Here is a 14,296-nt window from a genome sequence, read left to right on the forward strand (position 1 = left end):
GAGAGATATGATTACGAGCAGGATTCTGCCATTTGTTATTCTATCAACAAAAGAAGGGTTTTTGCAAAATATATATATATATATATATATTTTAATAAGACAATTAGGGGAGGAAGAATAAGAGTGCCAGAGAACATCAGAACGTGCCACACAAAAACACTAAAAATCAAGATTTTGCCACATGCCAGGTTAATCAAATTGCCAGGGAAAGAAGAGAAATGAATTTTGATTGTTTGTTTCCTTATAGAATCGCTATTAGTGTCAATTCATATTCTTTTGTAATTTTAGATGTTAAAAGTAGGCAGATATATAAGAATAATGGTGTGGGGCAATATTAGTTCCGTTTCAAAATTGATTTAATTCATGGACTATTTTTTGGCATGCTTTCATTTTTTTTTTTTTTGAAAAGCATAAAAAATTATATAGGCAAATCACATGACAGGCATCTTGTGATGCATCATGTTTCATTATAGATATATTTTTAAAATTTTAAAATAATAAATAAAAAAAATAATATAACATGAAATGTGACACACCTCTTCCGTGTGTGTACCGTAAATACACAGGTTGTCAAAGTAATAAAGTACCCAGGTGAGTGAGTAGTCGTATCCACAAGGAATAGTACTCAGAAACACAAGAATTACTATTTAACTATAGTAACAATGATTTAAGAGCGGTGTGAACAATATCGATGCAAGTAAATAAAGAAAAGAAGAAAGAAACGCGCAATAGGGATAAGAAGAGACAATCGATAAGATAATGGGATATCTGGACATTGCTCACCCTAGGACTATTGTTTCAAGTGCAAGACTATTAGTTAGGCCTCCTAATTGACATTCAATGAGTTGTTGAAATCATAAGACACATGGTACGAAATCTAAGGTCAACCGTGACTAACCCTCACACTATGCTCCGGCGGAAAGGGATACTCTCGACGCCTCACATTGTGTGGGGTTGCATGAAACTCTGGGGACTCCAAGTGATAAACCCTATTCCCTAGTATAGATCTAACCCTTTGGTCCTGACGAAAGACTCCTAGTAACAATTAAGCCCCAGCACTAAGGATTACTTCAATACTTCATTCTGTCGCTTGAGCAACTAAGCCCTAGTGGAGTTTGTCTCTTAGCACTTCACTCCATCATGACCGCAAAAAACTCTTGGAACATGGAGGTAGGATAAATCGCATCGAAAGGGAAAAAGGGACGTTTACTATCTCTCAACTCACCTTCTTGACCTTTTCCAACCTTGCTTTGTTTAACCCTCATGGTGTATCACTCATCCACAAAGATTACCAAAATAGATTCTCAACCCTAGTCTCATTTTAAGGGAAAATTAATGCAAACATTTAAGATTGGAATTCAATTAAAACATTAATTAAAGAAGAAAAACAAGAGTCAATGAACCAAAATTATCCTAGCGTTTACAAGTTTAAGCACCCATTAGGGGTTTAGCTTTCCATGGAGCAAGATATAATCAACAGTGAAATCTAATGTAAAAACATGCAATTCATAAGTAAAACCCCCTTTTAGTCCGTATCGATGGTCTTGTGGAGTTGTCTTATTTTCTCCAAAGGTTTCCTTATCAAGCCTAGGACACACCTCGCAGAATCGATGCCAACGAAATTTCCCCCAATAACTATCTTCTGAAAGAACATGACGTCGAAAGCCGTGGAACCCCTCCAAAGACCTAGCTAAAGTCTCTGCAAACCCTAGCTGCGAGCGCCTCCAAAGATGGGGAAAAGGATTCTTCAAAACGTCTCAAATTACAATATTTATAGGAGCTGGAATTGGGCGTCCACACCGGCGTGTGGAATTTCCACACAGCTGTGTGAATTTCCAAAAACTGATTTTCTGCAAACTGTGAACAGTAACTGCTACATTGATTTTGCTACAATGATTTGCTATAGTAACTTGCTACAGAACTTCCCCAAAATGCTCCCAATTCCACTTTTTTCATTGAGGCCACAAGAATAGGGAATCATTTATGCGGTAGATTGCATCACGTCTTCATTGAAATGACATTGATGAAGATCTTACTTGAATTGCACAAGTCGAAACACATGAGTGTGACTGCCTTTGTGCCCTTCCACTTTGTGTATTCGCTTGGGCATAATGGAGGTTGGCACACACTCATATGTCTTTAAGCAAAACTTGTGTCTTCACATTTGTTCTATCCAAGAACTTCATCAACAAATGCATTCACGGTCTACTTTTGGTTCCTTTCTTCCACAATTATCTCTAAAACCCTAAATGCACAAAATAATACAAATACATATGCATAAGTGATAAAATCTGAGAAAAATAATGCTCAATGTAAGAAAAGAATACTTCGTATTACTAATACATAAGCACTTATCAAAATTTATTTATTTAAGGGGTTCTCTAACCCTATGCCTAGCATCAATACTTTTGTTTTTTAAATATAGGTTTTATTTTAGTTGTTTGCTGAATTATTTATTTTGTTTTTATTTGAGTTTTTAGCTAGAGCAATGATCTTTCTCATTTGGTGTTTGAAATCTTCATTGCTTTTAGAATGCTTCTCTTGCACACTTTTGGTGAACCCTAGGCCAAGCACTCCAAATTTTCCTCTTTGATGTTTTTCATGAGTTAACTTTGCTTGAGGACATGCAAAGGCTTAAGTGTGGGGTAGTTTGATGAGTGCTTGTGTATACATATTATTAACTATGTTTTACTTGCAATAACCATTACTTTTATCAGGTTTTATGGCTCATTAGTGTGTTTTTGTGTTTTTTTGTGCATTTTTGTGCATTTAGGGTTGTGAAGGCACTATAAGAAGGGAATGAGCAAATATAGGTCATGAACACAAGTTTTGAGGATTCTCTTACGTGGAACAAGGGTCAAGACACAAGTTAGCTGTGTAAATCAAAATATGGCATTCAACAGATCACTAGCATCTTAATAGTCCCTCAAGGTATTTGAAAGGTCCTCCATCACGACAAGCTGTGTAAATCAAAATATGTTCAAGAAGATTAGTATGCTCAGGGGAAATTTCAAGTGCAAATCAACCAGAAGGACTATAACTTGCACCCCAAAACTAAAGTGACACAAAAGATAATTACAAATATGCACACTATAAACAAACTAGAACACTAGATTATAAGCTTTCTTAATAGTTTCCAGTCCCCGGCAACGGTGCCTGATAAGTGCTTGTGTATTAGTAATACGAAGTATACTTTTCTTACACTAAGCGTTACTTTTCTCATACTTTATCGCTTATGCATGTGTATTTAATGTGGTGGAGACAATTTTTGAAGAAATGAACCAAAAGTAGATCGTGGATACATTTATTAATGAAGTTCTTAGATTGAACAAACGTGAAGACATAAGTTGTGCTCAAAGACATGTGAGTGTGTACCAACCTCAATTGTGCTCAAGTGAATACATAATTTGGAGGGGCACAGAGGCAGTTACATTCATGTGTTACGACTTGTATAATACTAGTAAGATATTCATTAATGTGGTTCCATTGAAGATGCAACACAATCTACCGCATGGATGTCTGCCCATTTATGTGACCTCGATAAAAAGAGTGGAATTGGGAGCATTTTGGAAAAGTATTGTAGTAGTTTACTGTAGCAAATCACTGTTAACACACCCCTTGCATGTGACCCGCAAGTGCACGGGTTTATCGAAGTAATAATACCCCGGTGAGAGGGTAGTCGAATCCACAGGGAATAGTAAATAGAAATACAAAGATTGCTATTTAACTAGAATGAAAATGAGTCGATAGTGATGTGAATAAGAATTAATGCAAATAGAAATAAGAAAAGAGAAAGGAGACGCAAGTAAAAGATAGGAGAGGCAATCGATGATAAATGGGGTGCCCAAACAATGCTCACCCTAGGACTATTGTTTCAAGTGCAATACCAATCATTATACTTCCTAACTGACGTCTAATGAGTCATGGAGATCTTTAAACACACGGTTCCAAAACATTAAGGTCAACCATGACTAACCCTACACTATGCCCCGATGGAGAAATCTATCAGTCTCGACATATCACACTATGTTAGGTTGCTTTAGGTTCGAGGGATTCCAAGTGATAAACTTTATTCCTTAATATAGGTTTGACCCTTTGGTGCAGGCGAAAGACTCTAGTCACAATTAAGCCCCAGATACTAAAATTCACTTTAACGCTTTACTCTATTGCTCTCTCAACTAAGCCCCAGCGAAGTTCATCATTTAGCACTCCACTCTATTATAACAGCAAAGAACTCTTGGAACATGCAGTTAGGATAAATCATACCGGAGGGGAAAGGGGATGCTCCGCTACCTCTCGACTCACCCTCTCGATCCTCTCCAATCTAGCTTTGTCTAACCCTCATGGTGTGTTACTCATCCATAAAGATTACCAACATAGATTCTCAACCCTAGTGTCATTCTAAGGGAAAATCAATATAATAAGCATTTAAGATTGGAACTTAATTAGAAACATCAATTAAGAAAAGCATAATAAAAGATCCAAAAAACAATAACATCCTAGGGTTTACAAGTCCAAGTACCCACTAGGGGTTTAGCTCTCCATGGAGCAAAATACAATCAACAATGAAGTGAAAAGTAAAGTGATGTAACCCATGAATGAAAACACCCTTGTGTTCGTGTCGATGGTCTTTTGGAGTGGCCGCATCTTCTTCAAAGGTCCCCTTGTCAAACCTAGGCACACCTCGCCGGATTGATGCCGACAAAGCTCCCCCAATAGCTCTCTTCCAAAGGAAACGCGTTGTTGAAGGCTATAAACCTCTCCAAAAACCTTTCCAAGCCTCTCCAAAATTATAGCCACGGGCGTCTCCAAAGGTGGAGAAAAGATGGTCAAAAGATGGAAAGAATGATCCCTAAATCGGTACAAGTCACTGTTTTATAAAGGGCTAGAATCGGGAATCCACAGATTTTCTACAGCCTGTAAACAGTAACTGATACAGTAAATTGCTACAATGATTTGCTGCAATATCCTACTACAGTGCTCGCCATAAACACTCCCAAATCCACACTTTTTATCGAGGCAATATAAACAGGCACATGTTTATGCCATAGATCGCGTCACTTCTTCAAGTAAAAGCACATTTGACGGGAATCTTGCTAAGTTTGCACAAGTCAGAACACATGAGTGTGACTACCTTTGTACCCCTCCAATTTACATATTCTATCGAACATAATGGAGGTTAGCACACACTCATATGTCTTTGAGCACAACTTGAGTCTTCTCGTGTGTTCACTTCAAGATTCCATCAACATAATACATTCGCAACTTACTTTGGCTCCTTTCTTCTTTATTTGGCTCCACACCCCTATATGCGAAAAAGAATACAAAAACACACGTATTAATGATAAAATCTGATAAAAGTAATGCTCATCATAAGAAAAGAATACTTCATATTCTTAGTACACAAGTACTTATCAACTATAGAAAAAGTAATGTAGTAGTTATTGTTCACATCTCGCAGGAAATCAACTTCTCGAAATTCCCACGGGCGTGTAAAAGTTCCACACACCCGTATGGATGCTTGATTCTAGCCCTTATAAAAGCCATGATTTCAGACGTTTTAAGGGATCTTTTTGTCATCATATCTTCATCTTTGGAAGCGCTCGCGGCTAGGGTTTGGGGAGGCTATGACTAGGTTTTTGGAGTGGTTCTACGGCCTTCGACACCGCGTTCCTTCAAAAGATAGTTATTGGGGGAGCTTTTGTGAGTATTGATTCTGCGAGGTGTGCCCTAGGCTTGACAAGAGAACCTTTGGAAAAGTTGAGGCAACTCTGCAAGATCATCGATACGAACTACGAGGGGGTTTTACTTATGGATTGCATGCTTTTACATTCGATATTTTTATTGATTGTATCTTGCTCCATGGAGAGCTAAACACCTAGTGTGTGCTTTGGCTTGTCAACCTGAGAATGATTTTGTTTCATTGACCTTTTATTATGTTTTTTTAATTGAGTTCCAACCTAGAATGCTTGTTGAATTGATTTTCCCTTAGAGTGACACTAGAGTTGAGAATCCATCTTGGCAACTTTTGTAGATAACTGATACACCATGAGGGTTAAACAAAGCAAGGTTACAGAGGGTCGAAAGGATGAGTCAAGAGATAGTGCTACGAGACAAAGTGAAGCGTTGAAGTAATCCTTAGTGCCAAGGCTTAATTGTGACTAGGGGTTTTTCGCCTGGACCAAAGGGTTAGATCTATATTAGGGAATAGGCTTTATCACTTGGAGTCACCAGAACTTTAAGCAACCTCGCATAGTGTAGGGTTAGTCATAGTTAACTTTAGGTTTGGGACTGTATGTTTTAGGATTTTCATGACTCATTAAACATCAGTTAGGAGACATAATGATTGGTTTTGCACTTGAAACAATAGCCCTAGGGTGAGCAATGTCTTGGTGGCCCATCTTATATTGATTACCTCTCTTATTATTCGCTTGCATCTCTCTTTCTTATTTTCTTTATTTCTATTTGCATTGATATTGTTCACAAAACCCTTGATTCATCTTCACCATGGTTAAATAGTAATTCTTGTACTTTTAAGCACTATTCCCTATGGATATGGCTACCCACTCACAAGGGTACTTTATTACTTCGACAACCAGTACACTTGCGATACACACACGCAAAGGGTGTGTCGGAGCCAAAAACTTGATGTGTTCTCCGCAAGTGCATTGGTCACACACAAGTAATATAGTGGTACTTCATGAGGGATAGGGTTGTTGAGCCTCAAGGACTAGACTAAAAGTACTCCGTCAACATTGATCTCTAGTAAAGAATGAATTGGTGATAGGATTAATTTACAGAAAAGGAAAAAGTCAAGGAGTGAAGGAAAACGGGAACAGATGAAGATAATAGGCAACCGGGTTGAGTGTCAACAATAAGAGAACAATGCCCCATGATGTTTTCTAAGCACTTAGTGATGCTCACTTGCTGTCATGGTTTACTAGGTACATTCTTAGGTTCTAGTGTGTGTTCAAAAGCAATATTGCAACTAAGGCTCTCAAATACGTCAAGTTTTGCAAAGATAACTATGGATTCAAGCTCACCAAGTTATGCAATTGCATAGGGAAACAATAGCTATGATAATCTACCATCAAGTTTTACCTAATCAACTACGAAAATCAAGCACATCAAGTTTGCAATACAAGATTTAACACAAGAACCAAAATAACTCCATAAATCAAGAAGAGTATAAGTGTTTAAGCATACAAAGTGATAAAGTTCCCACCTCGGGGTACCATGGCTAACTAACCCCTTAGGGGTGGGTAAAACATGGAGGAGATAACACTAGATCTAAAGAAAGAAGACATAACTCCCTTCTCTTTGAGATTTGCCTCCAATGTCGAGCTCCGTGTGCTAGCACCACTTTCCTTGTGCCTCCGACTCGCTTCTTTATGCCTTAGAAGGTGTGGATAAGCTTGATCTTCACTCTCATCAATATCCTCCCAGTGGAGAAGAAGATCCCCGAACAAAGATAATCACAAAACCATAACAAACTAGAGTTAAAAAGAGGAGATTCGGGCTAGACATGGTTAGCGTATGAGCGTGTGCAGACCGTGTCATGTCGGGGAAGAATTGAGTAAAATGGCATGCCTCTGCCGGGAAGAATTAGTAGAAGGGACACGGTAATGTCTTGACCGTATAATGGTGTGACACAAGCATGTCAGGAGCACCCAGGGCGTGTCGCCACACGCTTGTGTCCTCCCCACAAAATATTTTAGCCTGGTGTGTTCCAGTGAGAAATCTATGTAGGAGGGTGTTCTCTAGCTCAACATGGTCCAAACACGATCGTGTCTTTGCTACTAATTAACCCAGTCTGAAGACAATTTTATTCAAGAAGAAGAGACAAACGCTGGGTGCACCTGACACGATAATGATCTACCATTGCACGGTCGAGAGACACGATCGTGTCCCTCCTGCTGAATCTTCTAGTCGAGCACTTTACTATTTCACTCAGAACTTCCCCAACATAACACGGTCCAGACACGCTCTGCCTTTTTAACTCTAGTTTCTAGAGTTTCGAGAGACACGCTGGATTGCAGAATAGGAATGAAAAGAAGGGGAATGAAAAGAAGGGAGGAATGAGAATAAGAATAGGGGAAAAGAGGAGGATAATGAAGAAGGTGTTTGGATGGAAGGAATGAGAGTTAGAAATAGAAAAAAGTAAGAGAGAGATAGGATGAAAATTACATTAATACCCTTTTGTGTAAATAAATCATTTGTATAAAATAATGAATTAGGTTTAATAATAAATATTTAATATTATTTATTATTAAATATTTAGAATATAATTATTTACTTTAATTTATTATTATTAAATATTTAAACTTAATATAATTAATTTACATATTTAATTAATTATTTTAATTATAATAATTAAAAATAATAATAGTTAAAAATAATAATGATGTTTAAATTTTTTTATTATGTTAATTAATATGTAAATATTATTTATAATTAATTATTTAAAGTAATAATTTTTTATTAACATATAATTAATTAACAAAAATAAAAAATTTTACTTATAAAATAATTTAAATATCATTATTTTTAATTATTATTTATTTGAAATTAATATAATTAAATTTATTATTTAATTATATTAATTTTAAATATTAATTAAATATAAAGAGGGGTAATATGGGTATTACACCCCATTACCCCTTTCATGAATCCCATTACCCCCAATTTTGGGGGTAATGGGACTCTCCTTGATGGGATGGTCCAACCATCTCATCAAAGCAATGGGGCTCCCATTACCTCAACACAACCATGGGAGTGAGATGCATGGATGCTTGTAATTCCCACTCCCAAGGATCCAATCTAGGATCCAAACGCCCCTTACTACAATAACAAGGGGCTGTTCACCTTTGCTTTTGAAACTTAGTGACTTATATATATTTCTTTTTTCTTTGTATTTAATGTAGAAAAACGAAAGACTATTGTAAATGTAAAGGCAAATGGGGCTCACAGGCTGGGACGTCTGCAGAATGCTTGGCCTCCAGCGCGTCCAGTGAGACCTAGAGGGTGAGCTTCTGGCGGTCAGCTTAACGTCAATCCACTTTGTCAAATGGTTGTCGCTATTTAGAACGCAGAACCACAATATGGAAGATATACAAATGGCAAAATAAATAAGGCTCTAAAAGAAATTATACCAATTTTGTTCATGCCATTCTGAATTTACTTGAATGTATGTTTAACAACCTCAATCATAACAAAATATGTCATGCTTCACAAACTGTTCTGGTTCAATGAATTGTGACTTGCACTGTTCAATATATTTGGATTTTAGGAAGGGAGTTCTAACAATCTCTTAATGATTAGTTAATCTGATACGTTAGATACAACTCATTCCATCTTCATGTCATTCATGTTTCAGATGATTATCTTGGCTAAATAAACAATGCTTTCTTGTTGATTGAAGGGTGTGTTGAAGTGGTTGGTTGTGTGAAGAGTGAAGAGCTGGTATGTTGGGATGAAGTACTAGAATCAGTATGAAACACTCAAAACTTTCATTGCAACCCATTGCCTATAGTCTTTCATTAGTAATCTTTGGTTTTGGTTTTCATTTAATAATTGTGATCTTGCTGTTATATGCAGGTGAGGCTCGAAGGATGGACTCAGTTTTGCTGTCTCTAAAAATCCACAGGTTGGCTCACTTGAAATCTTTTAAAATAAAAACAATCTAAACAATTAAATTTTTTTTGTGTTATAATTTTATCTTCATAAGTTGATTTTTTGCTATTTGAAAGGTAATATGAACAAGATCATGCCATCATCATTTGGGACTGCAGTGTTAAAATTTGAGTTTCTAACCTATTACTTCCATTCATTGTAGAAACTGTTTGTACCTTTTGAAATGTGTGGCTATCAAGGCGTTTACAACTTGGAGAAAAGGGTACTTATCTGAATCCAGCTGTTATCTTATTCTAAAATTTTTATTCTTCGACAAATTCTGTTTTCTTTTTTTCTTTGACAAGTTCTGGTTTTTCTTAATCACTACTTTTATGTGCTATTTACGATGCTGCAACATTTCATTCTATTTTTTAAACCACAATTTCTGTTTTATTAGTCACACTTGTATTATGTGAATTCAAGCTCTAACATTTCATTCACACTATAGATTTATGAAGCTGCAATCAGAGGTCTACGTCCAGTGAAAGTTCCTCGACCAGTGAAGTTTCCACTTCCAGATCCTTCAAACCCTTTCTCATTGAAGCCTGGTTCACTTTCATCTTACAAAACTAGCTCTAAATCATCAAAAGCAGCGCATTCATCTAGTGTTAGTGCGGCTGTAGCCGGTGCCAAAGCTGCAGCTACACAGTTTTCAAGGGTAAATTTTTGAGGAGGTCACTGTGTTTTGTCCAATTTCCACTTTGGTCACTATTTTTCAATTTGTATCAAAATGGTCATCATAAATCTATATCATTTCACCGGAAGGTCACTCATGGATTCCATGTCAAATTTATCTGATGTGGCAACCGGAGATGCCACATCACATTAAAATAAACATTTCTGAATGCTTAGCTGGACTAGACACATCAACCACTCTCCACGTGTAATGGATGATATCTACTTAGCATCACAGTTAACTACATCTCTTTGCTTCCTCTTTTCACAGCCAGCTTCATCTCTTTACTTCCTCGATTTTCAGCTGACAAAAAGGGAAGAGAATCACTAGAGGTCGGCCATTTCTCTTATTAGTTAAGGGCTTATTCACAAGCTGGCCGGGAAACGAGCAAAGGATGGGAAAAGAACCTAGAGCTTGCACCTAGGGCATGGTCAAATGGAGTTGGAAGCTATGACATGGTCAGAGGGAGTTGACAAAGAATGTTTGTATAAGTGATTTTTGAGTCTTTTTTTCTTGACTGTATAACCCACCTGGTCTTCATAGGAAGATGGAAGAGAATGGCCAATGAATGTGCTGATGTTATGTAAACAATCATAATCCTTTTTTTTTTTGGTTCATGACACTGAGTTATGAGTTATGAGAATGGTTTGCAATTATGTTTATTGTATAAGAACAATCCTTGGATGAGTTGTTATAGAATTGAAATGAATTAAAATGACGAATCCATTAATACCATAACAAAATTGAATGCATACAAGTAGTTTCTTTGTTCATAATGCTAGTTTTGTTGGTTCTCAAAGAAAGAAAAATTTATAAAGGTAAGACCTGAACTGATGAGAGAAATTTTCTTGGTTCTCAAAGAAAGAAAAATTTCTTGGTTCATAACTCTATTTGACCATGCCCTAGGTGCAAGCTTTAGGTTCTTTTCCCATCATTTGCTCATTTTCCTGCTGGCTTGTGGATAAGACCTGAACTGATGAGAGAAATGGGCGACCTCCAGGGATTCTTTTCCCCTTTCTCAACTGAAAATTGGGGAAGCAAAGAGATGAAGTTGACTATGATGCTGAGTAGATGTCATTCATTACACGTGGAGAGGGGATGATGTGTCTAGTCTAGCTACACATTCAGAAATGTTTATTTTAATGTGATGTGGCATCTCCGGCTGTCATATCAGATAAATTCGATAGAAAATCCAAGAGTGACCTCCCGGTGAAATGAAATAGATTTATGATAACCAGTTTGATACAAATTGAAAAATAGTGACCAAAGTGGAAATTGGCCAAAACACAGTGACCTCCTCAAAAATTTACCCCAGTTTTCAAAGAAAGATTAAGAGTCAAAGCAATCATGAAATTCACAAATGTAATTATCAAAAGCTTGATATGAATCATCCTTCTGGAACCCGCCATATTCTACCTCAAGAAATGGATACAGAGATGTCCAGTTTCACAAATGATAGTGTGGCTGCCAAGAACGCTCTTGATCAGCAAGCTCACATAGAAGTTGCGGGAAATAGCAGAAGTTATACACTAGAATCTAACAGTGGTAACAGCTTGCATCCTGGGGCACCTTCACATAAAGTCACTAATATATCTTAATTCATTCTTTAACTATGTTCATGTATATCTTTTGGTTAAGTTCAAGTATCTAAATATAAACTTTGAATGCATAAGACTCTGGTAAGAATGAGAACTTTAAAATGGTTGGAAGAAACTGAACTTTGGAGAGATGAGCTTGTTGAAGTGTGAGACAGAGTGAACATAGGTTGGGGATATTTCCTGTGCATAAAAGTTGAATCTGTAGAATAATAAGCAATTATTTCAAAATTTTGGAGAAAGCTATCAGTTTATGGAGAATGAAATTAGAAATAGGCAAACATGCTTTACCTACCTGTTGATGTGCAAGAAATGAAAGTAGAAATTGTATCTTTGCATTTAACTCTTTGAAATATTTTGCTTTTGCAAGAAACTTCCCCTGATTTCTTCATAATTTAACATAGGTCACTGAAATCTTCACCCATCCACAAATTTGTCCTCAGATTAACAAGATTGTAGGGAGTTAGGGGTTATTTTCAGAATATTACACTGAACACCATTGTTTGAATTCCTTTTTCCAAAGGTATACTCATGATTGGAAAACATAACATTTCTGCCCCATATATTGTACAAAATAGAGGAATCCGGTATAAAATATTTAGGGAGGTAGGAAGCCCCTAGAAATCATTGTTTTCTTATTCTCCTTTTATACTGGTTTGAGAAGTCCTAGAAGCTTTTGTTCTTTCTTTTCCTCCACTTTTGAGAGACAATAAGTTTTATAAGCCTTTGTTTTTTCTTTCCTAAGATTAGCTTGGGGGATAGTGTCGTTTCACTTGTTGGGTTAAAGCCAATCCATGATTAATTATATGTTAAGGGGTTTAATTAACACCATGGAGGCTTTTGTAATAATGGGAAAATTTTTAGGCAGTTGTATGCAATTATGAACTCAGGAAATTTCTAGGTACATGCAAAACCCCTACTAGGAAACAAACTGCACAACTGGCCTTTCTAAGTGTCATCTATGTCCTACGTTTCATTCTTTTGATTTAATTACTATATATATATGTATTTTTTTTTTTTAGTTTTTTGCAGCAGCACTAAAAGGACTAAGTTCGAAATAAGGAGCCCCAAACTTCTCAAAAAGCATTTGCTGATAGAGAAAATGCATGGAATATAAAAAGCATTGAACTGGATTAGTTAGAGATCCTACAGTAAAACCATATACCAGTTCTCATCTTCATTTCTATATTCAAGGATTGATGTAACATAAATATGGTAACATTATATTTGTTTCAGAGGTTAATAATATGTAGAAATTATTTGTAAAACTGTAACATTTGGTGATTCATTAACATTATATTTGTTTGGCATGCTAATAACAGGTAGAAATTATTAAACTGGCAGGTGCCCTATCATGTGACATGTTTCCCCTTATTCTAAAATGTAGAGTGGTTTAATTTGTGTGGATAATTTATTTTTAATCAGCTGTGATCATCCTTCTTGTTGATCAAGTGTTATGTGCTCTAATGTTCAAATGGTGGCATAATAAAATAGTAATATATTAATATATATGTATATATATAACACATATTATGCCCTAATGAGAGAAAGAGCTATCTCATGGAATGAGTGAGACCTACTACCGTAATAGAAAGAGCTATCACTCAAAGCCACTTTAGCGGCCGATTAGGAAAGGGGTACTTTAGAGGATGTGTGAAGCTAGTACTGTCTCTTTTCTTTCTTTTTGCACATAAATAGGTTCCTCTAACTTAGAGCTTTGAGGACTATACGTTGAGTTGACTTGAGTGAGTTTACACACACTTACACGATTTCGGGTGGTTGTCCTTTTTTATTCGAGTTATTAGCTAGAGCATTGATATTTTTTTTGTTCGGTGTTGAATTTCTTCCTTGTAGAATGTTTTCTTTGCATGATTTTGGTAAACCTAAGGCCAAGCACTTCCAATTTTCTTTCATATATGCTTGAATGTTTTTATTTTTGCTTGAGAACAAGCAAAAGCTTAAGTGTGGAAGAGTTTGATAAGTGCTTCTGTATTAGTAATACGAAGTATTCTTTCCTTACATTGAGCATTAATTTTCTCAGATTTTATCGCTTATGCATGTGTATTTGTGTTTTTTTTGTGCATGGAGGATTGTGGAGACAATTGTGGAAGAACAAAACCAAAAGTAGATCGTGGACGCATTTGTTGATGGAATCTTGAAGTGAACAAACGTGAAGACACAAGTTGTGCTCAAAAGCATGTGAGTGTGTGCCAACCTCCATTGTGGTCAAACGAATATACAAATTAGAGGGCATGAAGGCAGTCACACTCATGTGTTTCGACTTGTGCAATGTTAGCATGATCTTCATCAATGTGGTTTAGTTGAAGACGCGATACAATCTACCACATGGATG

The 14,296-nt window shown here is 36.4% G+C and overlaps 1 pseudogene; it reads left to right on the forward strand.

Annotated features, from left to right (window-relative positions):
• Positions 1-8,769: 8,769 nt before the first annotated feature.
• Positions 8,770-11,946, forward strand: LOC120274172 (annotated as a pseudogene).
• The last annotated feature ends 2,350 nt before the right edge of the window (positions 11,947-14,296 follow it).

Source organism: Dioscorea cayenensis, chromosome 2 (genome assembly GCF_009730915.1).
Source record: "Dioscorea cayenensis subsp. rotundata cultivar TDr96_F1 chromosome 2, TDr96_F1_v2_PseudoChromosome.rev07_lg8_w22 25.fasta, whole genome shotgun sequence".
Lineage (NCBI taxonomy): Eukaryota > Viridiplantae > Streptophyta > Magnoliopsida > Dioscoreales > Dioscoreaceae > Dioscorea > Dioscorea cayenensis.